Source organism: Primulina eburnea, chromosome 7, assembly GCF_022965805.1.
Source record: "Primulina eburnea isolate SZY01 chromosome 7, ASM2296580v1, whole genome shotgun sequence".
NCBI lineage: Eukaryota > Viridiplantae > Streptophyta > Magnoliopsida > Lamiales > Gesneriaceae > Primulina > Primulina eburnea.
This window is the reverse complement of record NC_133107.1, coordinates 36,099,411-36,118,157: the sequence shown is the minus strand read 5'-3', so window position 1 is coordinate 36,118,157 and position 18,747 is coordinate 36,099,411. Positions and strand designations below refer to the sequence as shown.

Sequence of the window (18,747 nt, the reverse complement as noted above, 5' to 3'; positions counted from 1 at the left end):
ACAAACCTGAAACAGGGACAGATGAGTATTGAGGAGTACTTGGCGCAGTTCTTCACCTTATTACGTTTTGCCCCTCTTGTGGCTAGAAATGACGATGCTATTTCTAGTCAGTTTATTCAGGGATTGATTCCTGAAATACGTATATTGGTGAATGTGAAGCAATCGAGTAGTTTTGCTGATACCCTGAATAGAGCCAAAAGAGCAGAAACCGTTCTGATAGGACAACAGGGAGCATCGTATGATTTTCCAGTACCGAGTCTACAGCAACTGCCTTCCAGAGTTGAGATTGGCAGTAGCAGTGGTGAAAAGACAGAACAACTGAAGATTCGTAAGAAACAGTTTAAGAATTTGGGAAATGAACCGAGTGGTTCATCGGTATCCAGTGTGTCCAGTCCGAGTTATACTGGTGTATATTGCAGAAATTGTGGAGGAAGACATCCCACAGAACACTGCCAGGGAGTACTTGGTAGATGTAACGTTTGTAAACAGCCGGGACACCTGGCGAAAGTTTGTCCCTAGAAGCGTTCCCGACGATTGTAGGAAATAGAGTTCAAATGTTGAATTTATAATGTATTTAATTTATTAAGCTCAAAAGTGGAGTTAATTAATTAATAAATTAAATATGGTAGGCATTATGTTTAATGGGCATGTAGGGGTACAAGTCCAACATAATAATTAATTAAAGTGATAATGGGCCTTGATTAAATTAGTTGGACTAGCCCAATTAATTTAATCAAGCCCATTAATGTTAATTATGTAATTAGGCTATGACTTAATTATAAATAGGTGATGCAAGTCAAAAAACCTAGCCTACCAAGACAGAATTTTCGAAAAAAACTCTCCCTCAAACCCTAAGAATTTCGGCCACCTTGATTCACTTTCCAAGGTTGAGCCGCCTCTCGTTTTAGTCTCCAACGTAAAATCTCTTCCAAATTTTGTAGTGCAATTTGGAAGAGGAACATACCATCTAGTCATGGACTTGATAGGAGGATCAAACAAGGACTCCCTTGAAGAAAGTTCGTAAAGAATCAACAAGAGCTAATCTGTTTATACCGGATTAGTTGGAGCCTCGTGATTAATTCACAAAGGTATAATTTCTGACATCCTATGTATGTTAATTCGTTAAAATCATACGAACGTCCAAAGAAAATCAAATTTTGATTGTTAAAATAATTTTAAATATTTTTTAAAACTTCTGCAGCGTATTGGGCGTGTAGAAAACCAGATCCAACAGTGGTATCAGAGCCAGATTTTTTTAATCGTATGATTTTAAATTATATTGAATAATTTATTTCTAACCACACAAGAAAATTTTCAGAAAAATTGATGCACATAAAATTTTTTTTTGGATTTTCGAAACAAAAAAAAAAATCGCGATCTGCCCGGAACTGTTCCGGGCAGACCGAGAGCAGGGCTGCGCGTGCAGTGCGCAGCGCCCTGCGCGAAGACGCGTGCAGAGCGGCGCAGCGTGCGGAACGTCCGCACGCAGGGCGGCGCACAACGCGGCGCAGCGTGCGGATGCTTGCGGCGTTGCGCGCACATGTTGCTGCCACTGCCCGAAACGTTCGAGCAGCGGGCGGGCAGCGGGGGCGACTGCCCTGGATCATCTCGGGAAGCGTGATGATTGGTGGGCTTGAATTGTTTGGGCCCATGGTGCAATTTTCTGATTTTTCAAAATTTTGGGTAAAATTGATATTTTTGAAAATTGGTTCAATTTTTATTTTGGAAAATTAATAATTTTCTTGTAAAATAAATAATTAGAATATGATTTTAATTATTTACGGTAAAAATGAGTTTTTATAAGAAATCAATTATTATTGATTTAATTGGAAATTAAATAAATGAGTTTATTTAATTTATTAAATTCTTTAATAATTGTGGTGGTTAGTGATATAATTATTAGATATATGATTTATCAATTAATTAAATTGTTTAATTAAATTGATGTTAATATTTGATATTAAATGAATGAAAGATGATCGAGAGCCTTGATCAATGTGTTAGGTATATGTTAGGATATTTTACTGTTTTATTTATTTTTTTTAATATTTGATATTATTAAAGTTGGCCTGGTTTATGGCCCGTTCCCACCCCATGAGATGTATCCCTTATGTGCCATGACTATTTAAATGTAATATTAGAAATAGTGGGAGATCAAGACTGGAAGATGGTGGGCCCGAAGAACGAGATGAAGACATGTAAAATATTGGAACGCTGTGTTTGGGCGTTTAAAAAGCAGATCCAACAATTACAACGACCTACTCGTGGTGTGTCAAGAGAGGGATTTCTTCGATGAAGAAAAATGGGATAGCCCTACTGAAGCTACCCGCTATCAACAGAAAATTGAAAGAAATCGTATATTTTCCTTCTTAGCCGGCCTCAACTCCGATCTGGAGGAAGTTCGCGGCCGTCTTCTTGGTCGCCACCCCCTGCCCTGTCTTCACAAAGTATTTTCTGAGGTACATGTTGGCAGAGGAATAATGTTCAAAGAAAGTATTTATTGCATGTCAGGGGAATTGGTTGAAATTAGCTGAATAATTTCGTGGGTCAACAAAGTTGGATGGAATTGCGTGATGAAATTGTGCGGCAATTTCATTGTTCACACATGGCCAAGAACCTATAAATATGTACCCATTTTGCAATTCATAAGCATCCCATTCACAAATTTCTTCTTGTGATTTCTTATTTCTCTTATTAGTTCTATAATATTTGTGAGGTGTTAGTTCTCCTGTATTAAGAGAGTGTGTGTTCTCTTTGGAAACACAGTGAGTGAGTTGTACACTACAAAATATTATAGTGGAATTCTTTTCATCTTGCCCGTGGTTTTTACCATAATAATTTTTAGGGGTTTTCTACGTAAATCTCGGTGTCCAGTTTATTCTTTATTTTCGGGTTTTATTATCTCAAATTCCGCACGTGGGACTAACAAGTGGTATCAGAGCCTTGGTTTAAAATTTCTTAAAATTCTGAGTATGCTATGTGGTTGCAGCCTAGACTGATCTTCCACATCAGAAAAGATTTTTCGAGATTTTTTATTTAAGGCGGGATTATTTTGTCCAGTCTATAAAATTGTTGTAGACATAATGGCGGGAAGGTACGAGATATTAAAGTTCAATGGAAGCAATTTTATGCTGTGGAAAATAAAGATACAAGCAATTTTAAGAAAGGAAAACTGCTTGGCGGCTATTAAAGATAGACCGGTGGAGATTACAGATGATGGAAAGTGGAATGAGATGAATGATAATGCCGTTGCAATTTACACTTGGCAATAGCAGACGAAGTTTTGTCAAGTATCTCTGAGATAAAAACAGCCAAAGTTATCTGGGATACTCTGACAAAGATGTACGAGGTCAAGTCGCTACACAACATGATTTTCCTAAAGAGAAGGCTTTATACTCTTCGGATGGCTGAATCTTCATCGATGACCGACCATATCAACACACTAAATACTCTATTTGCCCAACTCACTTCCATGGGGCATAAAATATGGAAAAGGAACGTGCGGAGCTTCTACTTCAAAGTCTACCAGATTCATATGATCAACTTATCATCAACATTACCAACAATATTCTTATGAGCTTTCTAAGATTCGATGATGTCTTAACTGTTGTTCTTGGAGAAGAAAGCCGGCGCAAGAATAAGGAAGACATGTTGGTAACTTCGAAGTAGGCAGAGGCTTTGCCGATGATAATAGGAAGATTCATGGACCGTGACTCCAGTGGGAGCCAAAGACGAGGTAGATCAAAGTCAAGAAGTAAGAAGAAAAATATTTACTGCTTTAAATGTGGCGGTAAAGGGCACTTCAAGAAAGAGTGTACGAGTATTGATAAAAGTTTTCAAGGAAATGTGGCCAGTACTTCAGGCAGTGGTGAAATATTATTCAGCGAAGCAGCAACTGTTGCAGAAGGCATGCACAAATTTTGTGACACATGGATTATGGATTCAGGAGCGACGTGGCACATGACATCTCGAAGAGATCGATCATTATGAACCAGTCTCAGGAGGATCTGTATTCATGGGAAATGATCATGCCTTGGAAATCGCTGGGGTCGGTACTATCAAAATAAAAATGTTTGATGGAACCATTCGCACCATACAGGAGGTATGACATGTGAAAGGACTGATGAAAAATATTTTGTCCTTGGGGCAATTGGATGACATCGGGTGCAAAACTCGTATCGAGAACGGGATCATGAAAATTGTGAAGGGTGCGCTTGTGGTTATGAAGGCGGAAAAAGTAGCGGCAAATCTGTATGTACTTTTGGGAGAAACACAAAAGGAGGCAGAACTAGCTGTCGCATCAATTGGTTCAGGAGAAGAATTAACAGTGTTATGGCATAGAAAGCTCGGGCATATGTCAGAACGAGGGTTGAAAATTATCTCAGAACAGAAGCTGCTGCCGGGACTTACAAAAGCGTCACTACCATTTAGTGAGAACTGTGTTACCAGTAAACAACACAGATTAAAGTTTGGCACTTCTACTGCCAGGAGCAAAAGCATATTGGAGCTGATTCATTCGGATGTTTGGCAAGCACGGTTGTATCCCTAGGAGGAGCGAGATACTTTTTCTCGTTCATTGATGATTTCTCTATGAGATGTTGGGTGTATCCGATCAAGAAGAAATCAGATGTTTACCAGATCTTCAAAAATTTCAAAGCGCGGGTTGAACTTGATTCAGAAAAGAAAATCAAGTGTCTGAGGACTCACAATGGAGGAAAATATACCAGTGATGAATTTGATGCATATTGTCAACATGAGGGCATCAAAATACAATTCACGACGGCTTACACACCTCAACAGAATGGAGTGGCAGAGCAGATAAACAGGACCTTGTTGGACAGAACAAGAGCTATGTTGAGGACTGCGGGTCTAGAAAAGTCATTTTGGGCGGAAGCAGTCAAAACTGCTTGTTATATTATCAATCGTTCTCCTTCAGTGGCGATTGATCTGAAGACTCCGATGGAGATGTGGACTGGAAAGCCGACAGATTATTCTCATTTGCATACATTTGGAAGTCCGGTGTACGTTCTGTACAATGAGCAAGAAAGATCAAAGTTGGATTCGAAATCCAGAAAATGTATCTTCTTGGGATATGCTGATGGAGTAAAGGGGTTTCGCTTGTGGGATTCTACTGTTCACAAGCTTGTCATCAGCAGGGATGTTATCTTCGAGGAAGATAAAGTAAAGGGAGACAAAGGCACACTGAATTCAGAAACTACTATTTTTCAGGTGGAAAATAAGACAGATGAAGGTCAAGTTTCTTGTGACCAGAGCACGAAGAACAAGAACAAGATCATGTTGAGTCTGAGGTTTCCAATGTGAGGCAGTCAACTCGAGACAGAAGACCACCAGGTTGGCTTTCAGATTATGTCACTGAAAGCAACATTGCATATTGTCTATTATCAGAGGATGGTGAGCCATCGAGTTTCCACGAGGCTACTCAAACCTCGGATTTATCCTTGTGGATGATAGCAATGCAAGAAGAGTTGGAGTCATTAGACAGAAATAAAACTTGGGATCTTGTTACACTACCACGAGGGAGGAAAGCCATTGGAAACAGATGGGTCTATAAGATCAAGTGTGATGACAATAACCAAGTGGAGCGGTATCGTGCTAAATTGGTCGTAAAAAGTTATGCTCAGAAAGAAGGCATTGACTTCAATGAGATATTTTCTAATGTGGTTCGACTTACAACAGTCAGAGTAGTGTTGGAATTGTGTGCGGTGTTTGACCTACATCTAGATGTGAAAACAGCATTTCTTCATGGAGATCTTGAAGAAGAAATATATATGCTCCAGCCAGAAGGTTTTGCGGAAAAAGACAAAGAGAACTTGGTTTGCAGGTTGAACAAATCTCTGTACAGTCTCAAACAGGCGCCGAGGTATTGATACAAAAGATTTGATTCCTATATGATGAGCCTTGGATACAACAGACTGACTGCAAACCCTTGTACATATTTCAAGAGGTCTGGTGATGATTATATCATTTTGCTGTTGTATGCGGACGATATGTTGGTAGCAGGCCCCAACAAAGATCATGTCCAAGGATTGAAGGCACAGTTGGCTAGGGAATTTGATATGAAGGACTTGGGACCAGCAAACAAGATTCTAGGGATGCAAGTTCACCGAGACAGATGTAACAGAAAGATTTGGCTTTCCCAATTATTTGAAAAAAGTCTTGCAACGCTTCAACATGCAAGATAGTAAGCCAATTTCGACCCCTCTTCCTGTTAACTTCAAGTTATCTTCTGAGATGTGTCCTAGCAGTGAAGCAGAGAGGATGGAGATGTCTCGAGTTCCGTATGCATCAGCAGTGGGAAGTTTGATGTTCGCTATGATCTGTACAAGACCGGACATTGCTCAAGCAGTGGGAGCAGTTAGTCGGTATATGGCGAATCCTGGAAGAGAGCATTTGATCACTGTTAAGAGGATCCTTAGATACATTAAGGGTACTTCGAATGCTGCATTATGTTATGGAGGATCAGATTTTACACTCAGGGGACTATGTCGATTCAGATTATGCATGTGATCCTGATAAAAGGAAATCTAGTACTGGTTATGTGTTTACACTTGCAGGGGGAGCAGTAAGCTAGGTTTCAAAACTGTAGACAGTTGTGGCGTTATCTACAACGGAAGAAGAATATATGGCAGCTACTCAAGCTTGCAAGGAGGCAAAATGGATCAAAAGGTTATTGGAAGAGATCGAGCACAAACAAGAAAATGTTTCTTTGTTTTGTGACAGTCAGAGTGCCTTGCACATCGCAAGGAATCCGGCCTTTCATTCCAGGACTAAACACATTGGAGTTCAATTTCATTTTGTGCGGAAAGTAGTAGAAGAAGGAAGTGTGGATATGCAGAAAATCCATACAAAGGATAACATAGCTGATTTTTTGACCAAGCCAGTGAACAATGCAAAGTTTGAGTGGTGTAGATCCTTAAGTGGCCTAGCGGAAACGTAACTAGCAGGGAATGGAAAGATTGAAAGGATGTGTGGAGATGTGTTTGATTCTCAATCAAAACTCCAAGTGGGAGAAATGTTGGCAGAGGAATAATGGTCAAAGAAAGTATTTATTGCATGTCGGGGGAATTGGTTGAAATTAGCTGAATAATTTCGTGGGTCAACAAAGTTGGATGGAATTGCGTGATGAAATTGTGCGGCAATTTCACTGTTCACACATGGCCAAGCACCTATAAATATGTACCTATTTTGCAATTCATAAGCATCCCATTCACAAGTTTCTTCTTGTGATTTCTTATTTCTCTTATTAGTTCTATAATATTTGTGAGGTGTTTGTTCTCCTGTATTAAGAAAGTGTGTGTTCTCTTTGGAAACACAGTGAGTGATTTGTACACTATAAAATATTATAGTGGAATTCTTTTCATCTTGCCCGTGGTTTTTACCCTAATAATTTTTAGGGGTTTTCTACGTAAATCTCGGTGTCCAGTTTATTCTTTATTTTTGGGTTTTATTATCTCAAATTCCGCACGTGAGACCAACAGTACGGAGTGAAGAATCTCGTCAATAGTCATGATGAAACCTCTCGCAGAACCTAAACTTGAACCTAGTGCAGAAATTTTGCTGTGCAACACGATGAAGGTGAAAAAGAAGACCCAAGCCAGAGCTTTGGTGCGATGTTTTTCATAAAGCCACAAACCATCGCGATACTTGCTAGAAAATATGTGGAAAGCCTTCGAATTGGAAGAAACAAGGTGGGTGTGATGTAAAGGTTAGAGGAGATCTACGGACTCTTCACGGTAGCCCTTCTGACCATGGCCAAGCCCAACTTCACAACAAGAAAAGTTGACTTTCACAAAGGAACAACTTGAGCTTTTAAACATTACGTTTAAATCAGGTACAACTACTCAATCAAGTACAACTACTTCCGCTTCACTTTCGTGCTTCTGCTCGAGAGTCGAGCATCTCATGCATTTTAAATTCCGGGGATCTTACTGATCATATGACTGGTTCCTTTGGTTTTTTCGTCATATGTCCCTTGTGCAGGAAATTAGAAAGTTAAAATTGTGGATTGATCTTTTGTTTCAGTTGCAGTTGCAGGGAAAAAAACTGTCGAGATGATTGTAGATGCTAGTCAGGATGGTGGTCTCTATCTTTTACACCATGGATCTGAATTTGACAGCCAAGCCAGGCCGACTTGCTTCAGCCCAGTCTCTATTTCTCCTAATCGTGATATTTTCTATTGGCAATATATATTAGGGCATCCTAATTTTTATTATTTTAAAAAATTGTTTCCCAAGTTATTTGAAAATAAAAATCCATCACTGAGAGTTTTGTCAAATTTGCGAAGCATCATCGTGCCATATACATTGTGAAAAGTACAAGCGCAAAAGGCATCAGACAAGCACTTCTCTTGCAAGTGGCAACAGAGATAATATTGCTTACAACTATGTAGTCTCAAAAGCAGGAGGGGAGGGGCTTGTCAGTAAAGAAAATGAAACTATAAACTAGAGCCCAAGAATCAATTATTTCTTATAAAAAGTTGCTAACAACCATTAATCACTTCAATTTTGAAGGCTTACATAGCCAAATCGACAATACCAGTAACCTAAACATTGAAATGTAACTACAAAAATCTAATAGTCCTCAAGACAAAGTAAAACCCCCCAATCTTCCAGATATTTCTATACTTAAGACATGTAATCTCATTTTATGTTCGGATAACCAACTTTAGCAAAAAACAGGTGAGGAAAAACAGATAAATCCCTATTTCCTGCATGGTCGATGCGCTGTATGAATCACCCTAGAATTATAAATCTATCTTGCACAAAGATTCATAGCAGTAGTTCCAATCAAGAAACTCATGCCAATTGCCCATGCAAGAGGGAAGCTTCCAACTTTCCTTGCATTTACGAGGATAGATCGATCCAACATCATACTAGTTGCATCTATGATTACAACTAGTAACTTTCAAAGATCAAACTTCACCCAAAAAGATATATGCTGATGGAAAGCTTTATGATTTATGATTTATTTACGCTTACAAATTTATGCTAGATATTTTAAATAAAAGTATGATTTTTAATTCATGTGCATGAATATGTATTATTTGTTACGTATGGTTAGAGCGTGCTGAGTCATTTGACTCATTAATTTTGGATGGCTGCATGTGAGGATATTTTGAGGGAAACATTGACGCTTTAGTGGATCGAGTACAACCGTATGCTCCCTAAGGACATTTATTTCTGCATTTACTTAGTATTTAAAGTCCTTACGCAAAGATTTTAAGGATTATTTATTGAGAGACTTTATGCTTTATTTTGAAGTCTAATTTTGGATTATTTTAAAATTTGACGTATGATTTTGGTGGTTGAGGATTTATGGATTTTTATGCATTAAGACTTTTAAATATTAAGTTATTTCAAATTGAATGTTTCAAAATTTAAAAAAAAAAATAGTTGGATTTTAAGGTTAAAAAGTAAGGACGTTTCATTAGGGTAACATAAATGTTCTAACAAATTCATAACAATTAAAGTACATGTCAAAAAATTACCATACTTTACTGGAAGGACTAAACATAGTGCAGAAATGAACGGAAATCGGAAACAACATAATTGTGGGGACCCGGACGCTAATCCATTCCTTAATCATCTTTAGGAATATTTAATCATTCATAATAAACAGGGTCTAATTTTTTTTTTTTTTTTTCTAAAATACACAGCGGAAACATAATGTAATTAAATTCAAATTACATAACATACATAATATACAATTATTGTAGGATCTACCATAATTCAACTAGGTTCAACTACATATCAGTACTGAATCCTAAGTTGCTTCTGAAGCCCGGATCTCCACGCTATCTAGTCCAGCCTCATTCTCTTCACGACCCTGATTCTAGCCCACCTGTTGCCATGCACACATACAAACAAGACAACAGCCGGATAACTCCGGTGAGATATAAATATCCCAGTATAAATCATGTATACATGCAATCATATAAATCATATAAGAGCATATAACAAAAATCATATCCTATCTCAACATCATGATATAAATCAATAACAAGAATAAATCATATTCTAAACATGTACCCTAATCAGGAACATAATTCAATATCTAGAATAAATCCTATTCTCGGCATGTACCAATATCAGGAACATAAATCAATATCAAGAATAATTCCTATTCTAAACATGTACCAATATCAGGAACATAATCAATCTCAAGAATAACTTCTATTCTAAATATGTACCAATATCAGGAACATAAAAGGACATGAACCATATTCAGGAACATAATCAACATCAATCAATATCAATCAATATAACTGTCACTCAAGCTCGTGACTCTACGTTTTAGACTAGACTCAATCCTAGTCTAGGGATCCCGGTTTCCAGAAGTGGTATTCCTATATCGAATTCCGTAAGGGATGGAACCATAATCTCTATTACTCGATATAACCAGTGCCCTGGTATTCCTATATCGAATTCCGTAATAGAAGAATTCCAATACCCTTTACTCGATATAACCAAATATGGTGTTCCTATATCGAATTCCGTAATAGATTCCATTACTCGATATAACCAAACATCCAGTGTCCTGACCTAACCGTCAAGGACTGTAGCTCTATCGCTAATATCCTATCTTGAGACATCGTGCAATGTGCCGTGGCGATACCACCACTATCCGGCACTTCTGTCACAAGATAACTCGTCTAATACCTGTCATCTAATAGCAAGAGAACAAGTACATCAATCAACTTAATACAAATATCAATGCAATAAGGTAAAGTATGTGATTTAGGGAAACTCGAGTCAAACCTCCCTCGAGTTGTGCAATCCCAACTCCACATTAATTTATACCTTTATCTTCTCGGTCTGACGAAGAAGAAGAAGAAATCCCGACTCTATCTCGGTCCATTCCCAATCTGGTAATAACAGTTGAATAGGTATAATATCAATACACAATTCAATTCAATACCTGTTCTGATTAATACTCAAATCAAAACACATAATCTGATTAATGTCAATCGACATACGGTATCACAATCCAATCTAAATCAATACCGAATCTGATCAATATCAACCAACTGATGTTTCGACGGCATAACAATACTGTCTGGATAACCCCGTCAGTCCAAACATCACAGATATAATATCAGAACTCATAATCAATATCGATACCAGTCATAATCTCAATAACAATACATATCTGATATGAATTCTCAGTCACATCGACTCCGAAAATCATAACAATTACATAACCAGTCCGTTCTTTAATCTGACTTCAATTCTATGATGTCTAACATGACAAGAACATCATATATGAATCCTATTCAATTCTGACAATAGTCTAATTTCAAAACATGTCAAAACGTAGCAAAACTTACGTCCAGGCGTAGCCTACGTTGATAGGAACTCGGTACTGAAGTCGGATTTAAAATCAGACGGACGTATTTCTCACAAAAGGCGTAAGGATTTTCCACTCCTTTCCCAAACCCTTTCCTCGATTTCTTCTGTTCCTTTCCTTCTGATTATTACGTTTGTATGTATATATATATATATACACGTCGCACGATGAGGCCAAATGGCACCACCCCGTTTTTCATGCCGGCGCATATGCGCGCATTGTCTCGGCGCATATGCGCCCAAGGTTCTGGTATCGCCGCGCATATGCGCGTTACTCTCCCGCGCATATGCGCCCGAGCCACTGTACGTGCGCGAAGGGTTCGGTCTTGCTCGCGCACAGCTCGCGCACCTTCACGCGCATGTGCGCCCTTCTTTCTTTGCACACACACTCTACACCTTTCTCATGTGTTTTGGTCCGATCCGTTCCGTCTATATTTACCGTAATTAATTAATAAATCATTTCCAGATTACTTCCAAATTACGGTAATCATACCCAAAATCATTTCAGATTACGGTACTCAAATTCTCGGGCCTTACATTTCTCCCCCTCTAAGATATGATTTCGTCCTCGAAATCACAAGCAATCTACTCGTGTAATCCAGATAATCATATCATGTCTCCCATCAGATATACGAAGGAGATATACAGACACTAAAATACTCGCATATTAACGAAATTACTCGTGATAGAATCAATTGCAAAATACGGGCTATACAACCTCTGTATACCAATTGCCAGTGCAATAGTTTCATGACAATTCAATGTCATCATCTGTTACTCAATCTGTTAATTCCAGTCAAAGATATATTCAACCTTCAGCTTCAATACCAACAGTCATCGTCCGACGTTGGCTTATTTAGTCTATGCATTCTGAGCTATCCTCATTTCCTCTGATTCAGTCTCCTTTTCCTTATCAGATTTCTGATCTTAACAAATCTGCCCTCAAGCATTACTGCAACATCATTCCCATACGAAGGAAAATAGCAGTTCTCACGGTACAATACTTCAACTAAAGCCATTTCGATACTCATCTAATAGCTATTATCATACAATATATCAAAAGTGACAATGAATCATGTCAACTAGTGCTATAATCCAGCACCACAATTCCTGGATATCCTCCAGTATCAGGATAGTTCAGTCCGACTATCTGTCAATCTATAAATCATAGATAAAAATCATACTGTACACTCAGCCAAAAGTACAAAATCAAACGAAAATCACAGTCTGATAAAATCAACTTTGGCATTCCATACAATCTGACCTCCGTTTCTGACATACCTCTCAGTCGTCTGGTCATATCAATACGTCATCCTGTACCATATGACATAGGCAGATTTGAACAATCGTTCAATCATAACCACCTACTGGTACACTGTTGGCAAAATTTTGGTGATTCCATCACCAGATCTATAGAAATGTACTCCCATTTCTATTTGAAAATCAATAATCGATATAACCAATCTCCTGGTTTCTATCTTCCTGTCTTCATCAGTCAGCGATTTAGACCTTTCATACAAATTCTGACATCACTGATTTTATCTGTTTATATCACAACTGTCTATTCGAATTATCACACATTTCCTGTTACCAGAATAGTACTGAATCTACTACTGTGTGCATTTGACAATACATGTCATTCAAATTCGAATATCTGACACAAATAAATCAGCTAATCATATAAAATAAAATATTACCTACCTGGTATTCGGCTCTGACACACTGTTCTAACTACCAAAATCAAGTTCTGGACAGTCTGATCAAACTTCTGAACTGCTTTAAATCCTCAAAATCAGTTCTGACTCGACTGAACTGTATATAATCTCAACGGTTCATAACAATCGATATCAAACACAGACTCAGAGTGATAATAATATCGGATCAGATTCAGAATATCAATACACAATACTGATCTACTGACTGCATAAGACGCAATTTCTGATATTTCTGATATCTCTGACATTCTGCCATATCAATGTAATTCTCAGTCACTGATCCCTGTCTCAACAGTACTATAATCCAGTCAGTATACTATCTTCAGATATCATAGACTCTGAGCAAAATCTGTTACAATCGAGATTCATATCTGAACAATTCTGTATACCACAATCTCAGTTCCCAGAATATTCAATTTAATCATACGCTACGAATATATCAAAATGTCATAGATAAAACGAGCATAATGTCTTCAGAATATTGCGGAACACAGGATTCATCAACCCATAATCGGAACTGAAATACTTTCCAGAGAAACATATATTCAAATGTAACTCTAACTCTTAGACAATAATTCTTTCAACTGATATCTCAATTCTTTCAGTTCAATCAGTATCAGTCTATACAAATTATAAAATGAAACCAATACCTGGTATCAAATCAAGGCTGAAATCATTCTTCCTAATCCAGGACAACCATGCAATCTCATCTGAAAGACTATAGCAAACCTCTTGCTATTAGTAAATCAAGTCATGATAGGCTCAGCTTCAGTCATCAACTGAATACATAAGGAATTACTCCATTCCTTTCGATAATCATCGAATCATACCTAATACGGATATCAAGGAATTCAAGATCTAAATCCCTTACCGTATATCATTCATTCCATGGCCATTTCAGGTCCGAATCTTACCATCTCCTGGCAAGATTCTATACTTGCTCTGTACTTGTTCGATATATCAATCATGCAGTCATCATCCGACAATACAAGTACAAATTATCCTAATTCGATCCCATTCTCAACTTACTGCAGTATATAATATCTCACAGAATATCACTGATATCAAATTCTTTTCCCAAAAAGGTAAAGGACCAATACCACAGTAGATACAGAACCAACAGGTAAAGCATATATCAGTTCCACCCAACCAAGGATAATCATACCGATTGCATTAGTATATATCAATACATATGCACCATAATCATAAAGGAACAATACCTGCCACTATATCATCAAGTGTGTCCTGGGTCTGTTCCTTGATCACCATATCCAGATGATCTAGCTCCCTGAAATCCTCGGGAACCTCTCAGTTCTAGTACTCCTTTGGTTGTAATCCACCAACTTCTGACAGCTTCTCGTAACTGAGGAAATACCAGTGTAATTCTCTGTTCATCGGTACAATTAAGTAAATCGAACAGTATTTCTATGTCATCAAACCAGTTCTCATACTCTTCAGACGTCCCGATACCACTCAGAATCGGCGGCTGAAATAATTGAAACTCTTTCAATTTTAATTCCATCGGAGTCTCTGATACATCTATCTGATCAGACGAAGTACTACCCCTTTCTAAAAATCTTCTACGAGGTATATCTGATGATCACAGGAATCAGTAATCACAAGAGATAATCAATCCCAATCCCTTTCTGATCAGCTTACCTTCTGATCAAGAATTGGTTCTGATTCATTTTCAAATCAGATATATTACCATATCAATTCAGATATTCAGGTAACGTACATTTAAACGCAATAAAACATGCTGGCATGCTAGCATACTCAATGTAAATCAACATAATACTATATCACATGCTAGCAATCAAAAGCAGGAAAGAAAACACATTCTACCCCGCTCACTTTTTTCTATCTCAGTGCTAAGGAACCTACAATTCAAGGACCTACAGCTCTGATACCACCTGTTGTGGGGACCCGGACGCTAATCCATTCCTTAATCATCTTTAGGAATATTTAATCATTCATAATAAACAGGGTCTAATTTATTTATTTTTTTTTTTTCTAAAATACACAGCGGAAACATAATGTAATTAAATTCAAATTACATAACATACATAATATACAATTATTGTAGGATCTACCATAATTCAACTAGGTTCAACTACATATCAGTACTGAATCCTAAGTTGCTTCTGAAGCCCGGATCTCCACGCTATCTAGTCCAGCCTCATTCTCTTCACGACCCTGATTCTAGCCCACCTGTTGCCATGCACACATAGAAACAAGACAACAGCCGGATAACTCCGGTGAGATATAAATATCCCAGTATAAATCATGTATACATGCAATCATATAAATCATATAAGAGCATATAACAAAAATCATATCCTATCTCAACATCATGATATAAATCAATAACAAGAATAAATCATATTCTAAACATGTACCCTAATCAGGAACATAATTCAATATCTAGAATAAATCCTATTCTCGGCATGTACCAATATCAGGAACATAAATCAATATCAAGAATAATTCCTATTCTAAACATGTACCAATATCAGGAACATAATCAATCTCAAGAATAACTTCTATTCTAAATATGTACCAATATCAGGAACATAAAAGGACATGAACCATATTCAGGAACATAATCAACATCAATCAATATCAATCAATATAACTGTCACTCAAGCTCGTGACTCTACGTTTTAGACTAGACGCAATCCTAGTCTAGGGATCCCGGTTTCCAGAAGTGGTATTCCTATATCGAATTCCGTAAGGGATGGAACCATAATCTCTATTACTCGATATAACCAGTGCCCTGGTATTCCTATATCGAATTCCGTAATAGAAGAATTCCAATACCCTTTACTCGATATAACCAAATATGGTGTTCCTATATCGAATTCCGTAATAGATTCCATTACTCGATATAACCAAACATCCAGTGTCCTGACCTAACCGTCAAGGACTGTAGCTCTATCGCTAATATCCTATCTTGAGACATCGTGCAATGTGCCGTGGCGATACCACCACTATCCGGCACTTCTGTCACAAGATAACTCGTCTAATACCTGTCATCTAATAGCAAGAGAACAAGTACATCGATCAACTTAATACAAATATCAATGCAATAAGGTAAAGTATGTGATTTAGGGAAACTCGAGTCAAACCTCCCTCGAGTTGTGCAATCCCAACTCCACATTAATTTATACCTTTATCTTCTCGGTCTGACGAAGAAGAAGAAGAAATCCCGACTCTATCTCGGTCCATTCCCAATATGGTAATAACAGTTGAATAGGTATAATATCAATACACAATTCAATTCAATACCTGTTCTGATTAATACTCAAATCAAAACACATAATCTGATTAATGTCAATCGACATACGGTATCACAATCCAATCTAAATCAATACCGAATCTGATCAATATCAACCAACTGATGTTTCGACGGCATAACAATACTGTCTGGATAACCCCGTCAGTCCAAACATCACAGATATAAAATCAGAACTCATAATCAATATCGATACCAGTCATAATCTCAATAACAATACATATCTGATATGAATTCTCAGTCACATCGACTCCGAAAATCATAACAATTACATAACCAGTCCGTTCTTTAATCTGACTTCAATTCTATGATGTCTAACATGACAAGAACATCATATATGAATCCTATTCAATTCTGACAATAGTCTAATTTCAAAACATGTCAAAACGTAGCAAAACTTACGTCCAGGCGTAGCCTACGTTGATAGGAACTCGGTACTGAAGTCGGATTTAAAATCAGACGGACGTATTTCTCACAAAAGGCGTAAGGATTTTCCACTCCTTTCCCAAACCCTTTCCTCGATTTCTTCTGTTCCTTTCCTTCTGATTATTACGTTTGTATGTATATATATATATATACACGTCGCACGATGAGGCCAAATGGCACCACCCCGTTTTTCATGCCGGCGCATATGCGCGCATTGTCTCGGCGCATATGCGCCCAAGGTTCTGGTATCGCCGCGCATATGCGCGTTACTCTCCCGCGCATATGCGCCCGAGCCACTGTACGTGCGCGAAGGGTTCGGTCTTGCTCGCGCACAGCTCGCGCACCTTCACGCGCATGTGCGCCCTTCTTTCTTTGCACACACACTCTACACCTTTCTCATGTGTTTTGGTCCGATCCGTTCCGTCTATATTTACCGTAATTAATTAATAAATCATTTCCAGATTACTTCCAAATTACGGTAATCATACCCAAAATCATTTCAGATTACGGTACTCAAATTCTCGGGCCTTACATTTCTCCCCCTCTAAGATATGATTTCGTCCTCGAAATCACAAGCAATCTACTCGTGTAATCCAGATAATCATATCATGTCTCCCATCAGATATACGAAGGAGATATACAGACACTAAAATACTCGCATATTAACGAAATTACTCGTGATAGAATCAATTGCAAAATACGGGCTATACAACCTCTGTATACCAATTGCCAGTGCAATAGTTTCATGACAATTCAATGTCATCATCTGTTACTCAATCTGTTAATTCCAGTCAAAGATATATTCAACCTTCAGCTTCAATACCAACAGTCATCGTCCGACGTTGGCTTATTTAGTCTATGCATTCTGAGCTATCCTCATTTCCTCTGATTCAGTCTCCTTTTCCTTATCAGATTTCTGATCTTAACAAATCTGCCCTCAAGCATTACTGCAACATCATTCCCATACGAAGGAAAATAGCAGTTCTCACGGTACAATACTTCAACTAAAGCCATTTCGATACTCATCTAATAGCTATTATCATACAATATATCAAAAGTGACAATGAATCATGTCAACTAGTGCTATAATCCAGCACCACAATTCCTGGATATCCTCCAGTATCAGGATAGTTCAGTCCGACTATCTGTCAATCTATAAATCATAGATAAAAATCATACTGTACACTCAGCCAAAAGTACAAAATCAAACGAAAATCACAGTCTGATAAAATCAACTTTGGCATTCCATACAATCTGACCTCCGTTTCTGACATACCTCTCAGTCGTCTGGTCATATCAATACGTCATCCTGTACCATATGACATAGGCAGATTTGAACAATCGTTCAATCATAACCACCTACTGGTACACTGTTGGCAAAATTTTGGTGATTCCATCACCAGATCTATAGAAATGTACTCCCATTTCTATTTGAAAATCAATAATCGATATAACCAATCTCCTGGTTTCTATCTTCCTGTCTTCATCAGTCAGCGATTTAGACCTTTCATACAAATTCTGACATCACTGATTTTATCTGTTTATATCACAACTGTCTATTCGAATTATCACACATTTCCTGTTACCAGAATAGTACTGAATCTACTACTGTGTGCATTTGACAATACATGTCATTCAAATTCGAATATCTGACACAAATAAATCAGCTAATCATATAAAATAAAATATTACCTACCTGGTATTCGGCTCTGACACACTGTTCTAACTACCAAAATCAAGTTCTGGACAGTCTGATCAAACTTCTGAACTGCTTTAAATCCTCAAAATCAGTTCTGACTCGACTGAACTGTATATAATCTCAACGGTTCATAACAATCGATATCAAACACAGACTCAGAGTGATAATAATATCGGATCAGATTCAGAATATCAATACACAATACTGATCTACTGACTGCATAAGACGCAATTTCTGATATTTCTG

The 18,747-nt window shown here is 37.7% G+C and overlaps 1 long non-coding RNA gene across 1 annotated transcript in view; it reads right to left on the bottom strand.

Annotated features, from left to right (window-relative positions):
• Positions 1–8,053, bottom strand: part of LOC140836222 (uncharacterized) — a 49,658-nt gene extending 41,605 nt beyond the window's left edge. Inside the window, exons 1-2 of the long non-coding RNA XR_012119035.1 lie at positions 7,494–8,053; positions 2,256–2,454 (exon numbers count right to left, since the gene is read on the bottom strand). This is a non-coding gene — a long non-coding RNA (uncharacterized lncRNA). The remainder of the gene's footprint in view (positions 1–2,255; positions 2,455–7,493) is intronic.
• Between the last annotated feature and the right edge of the window lie 10,694 nt (positions 8,054–18,747).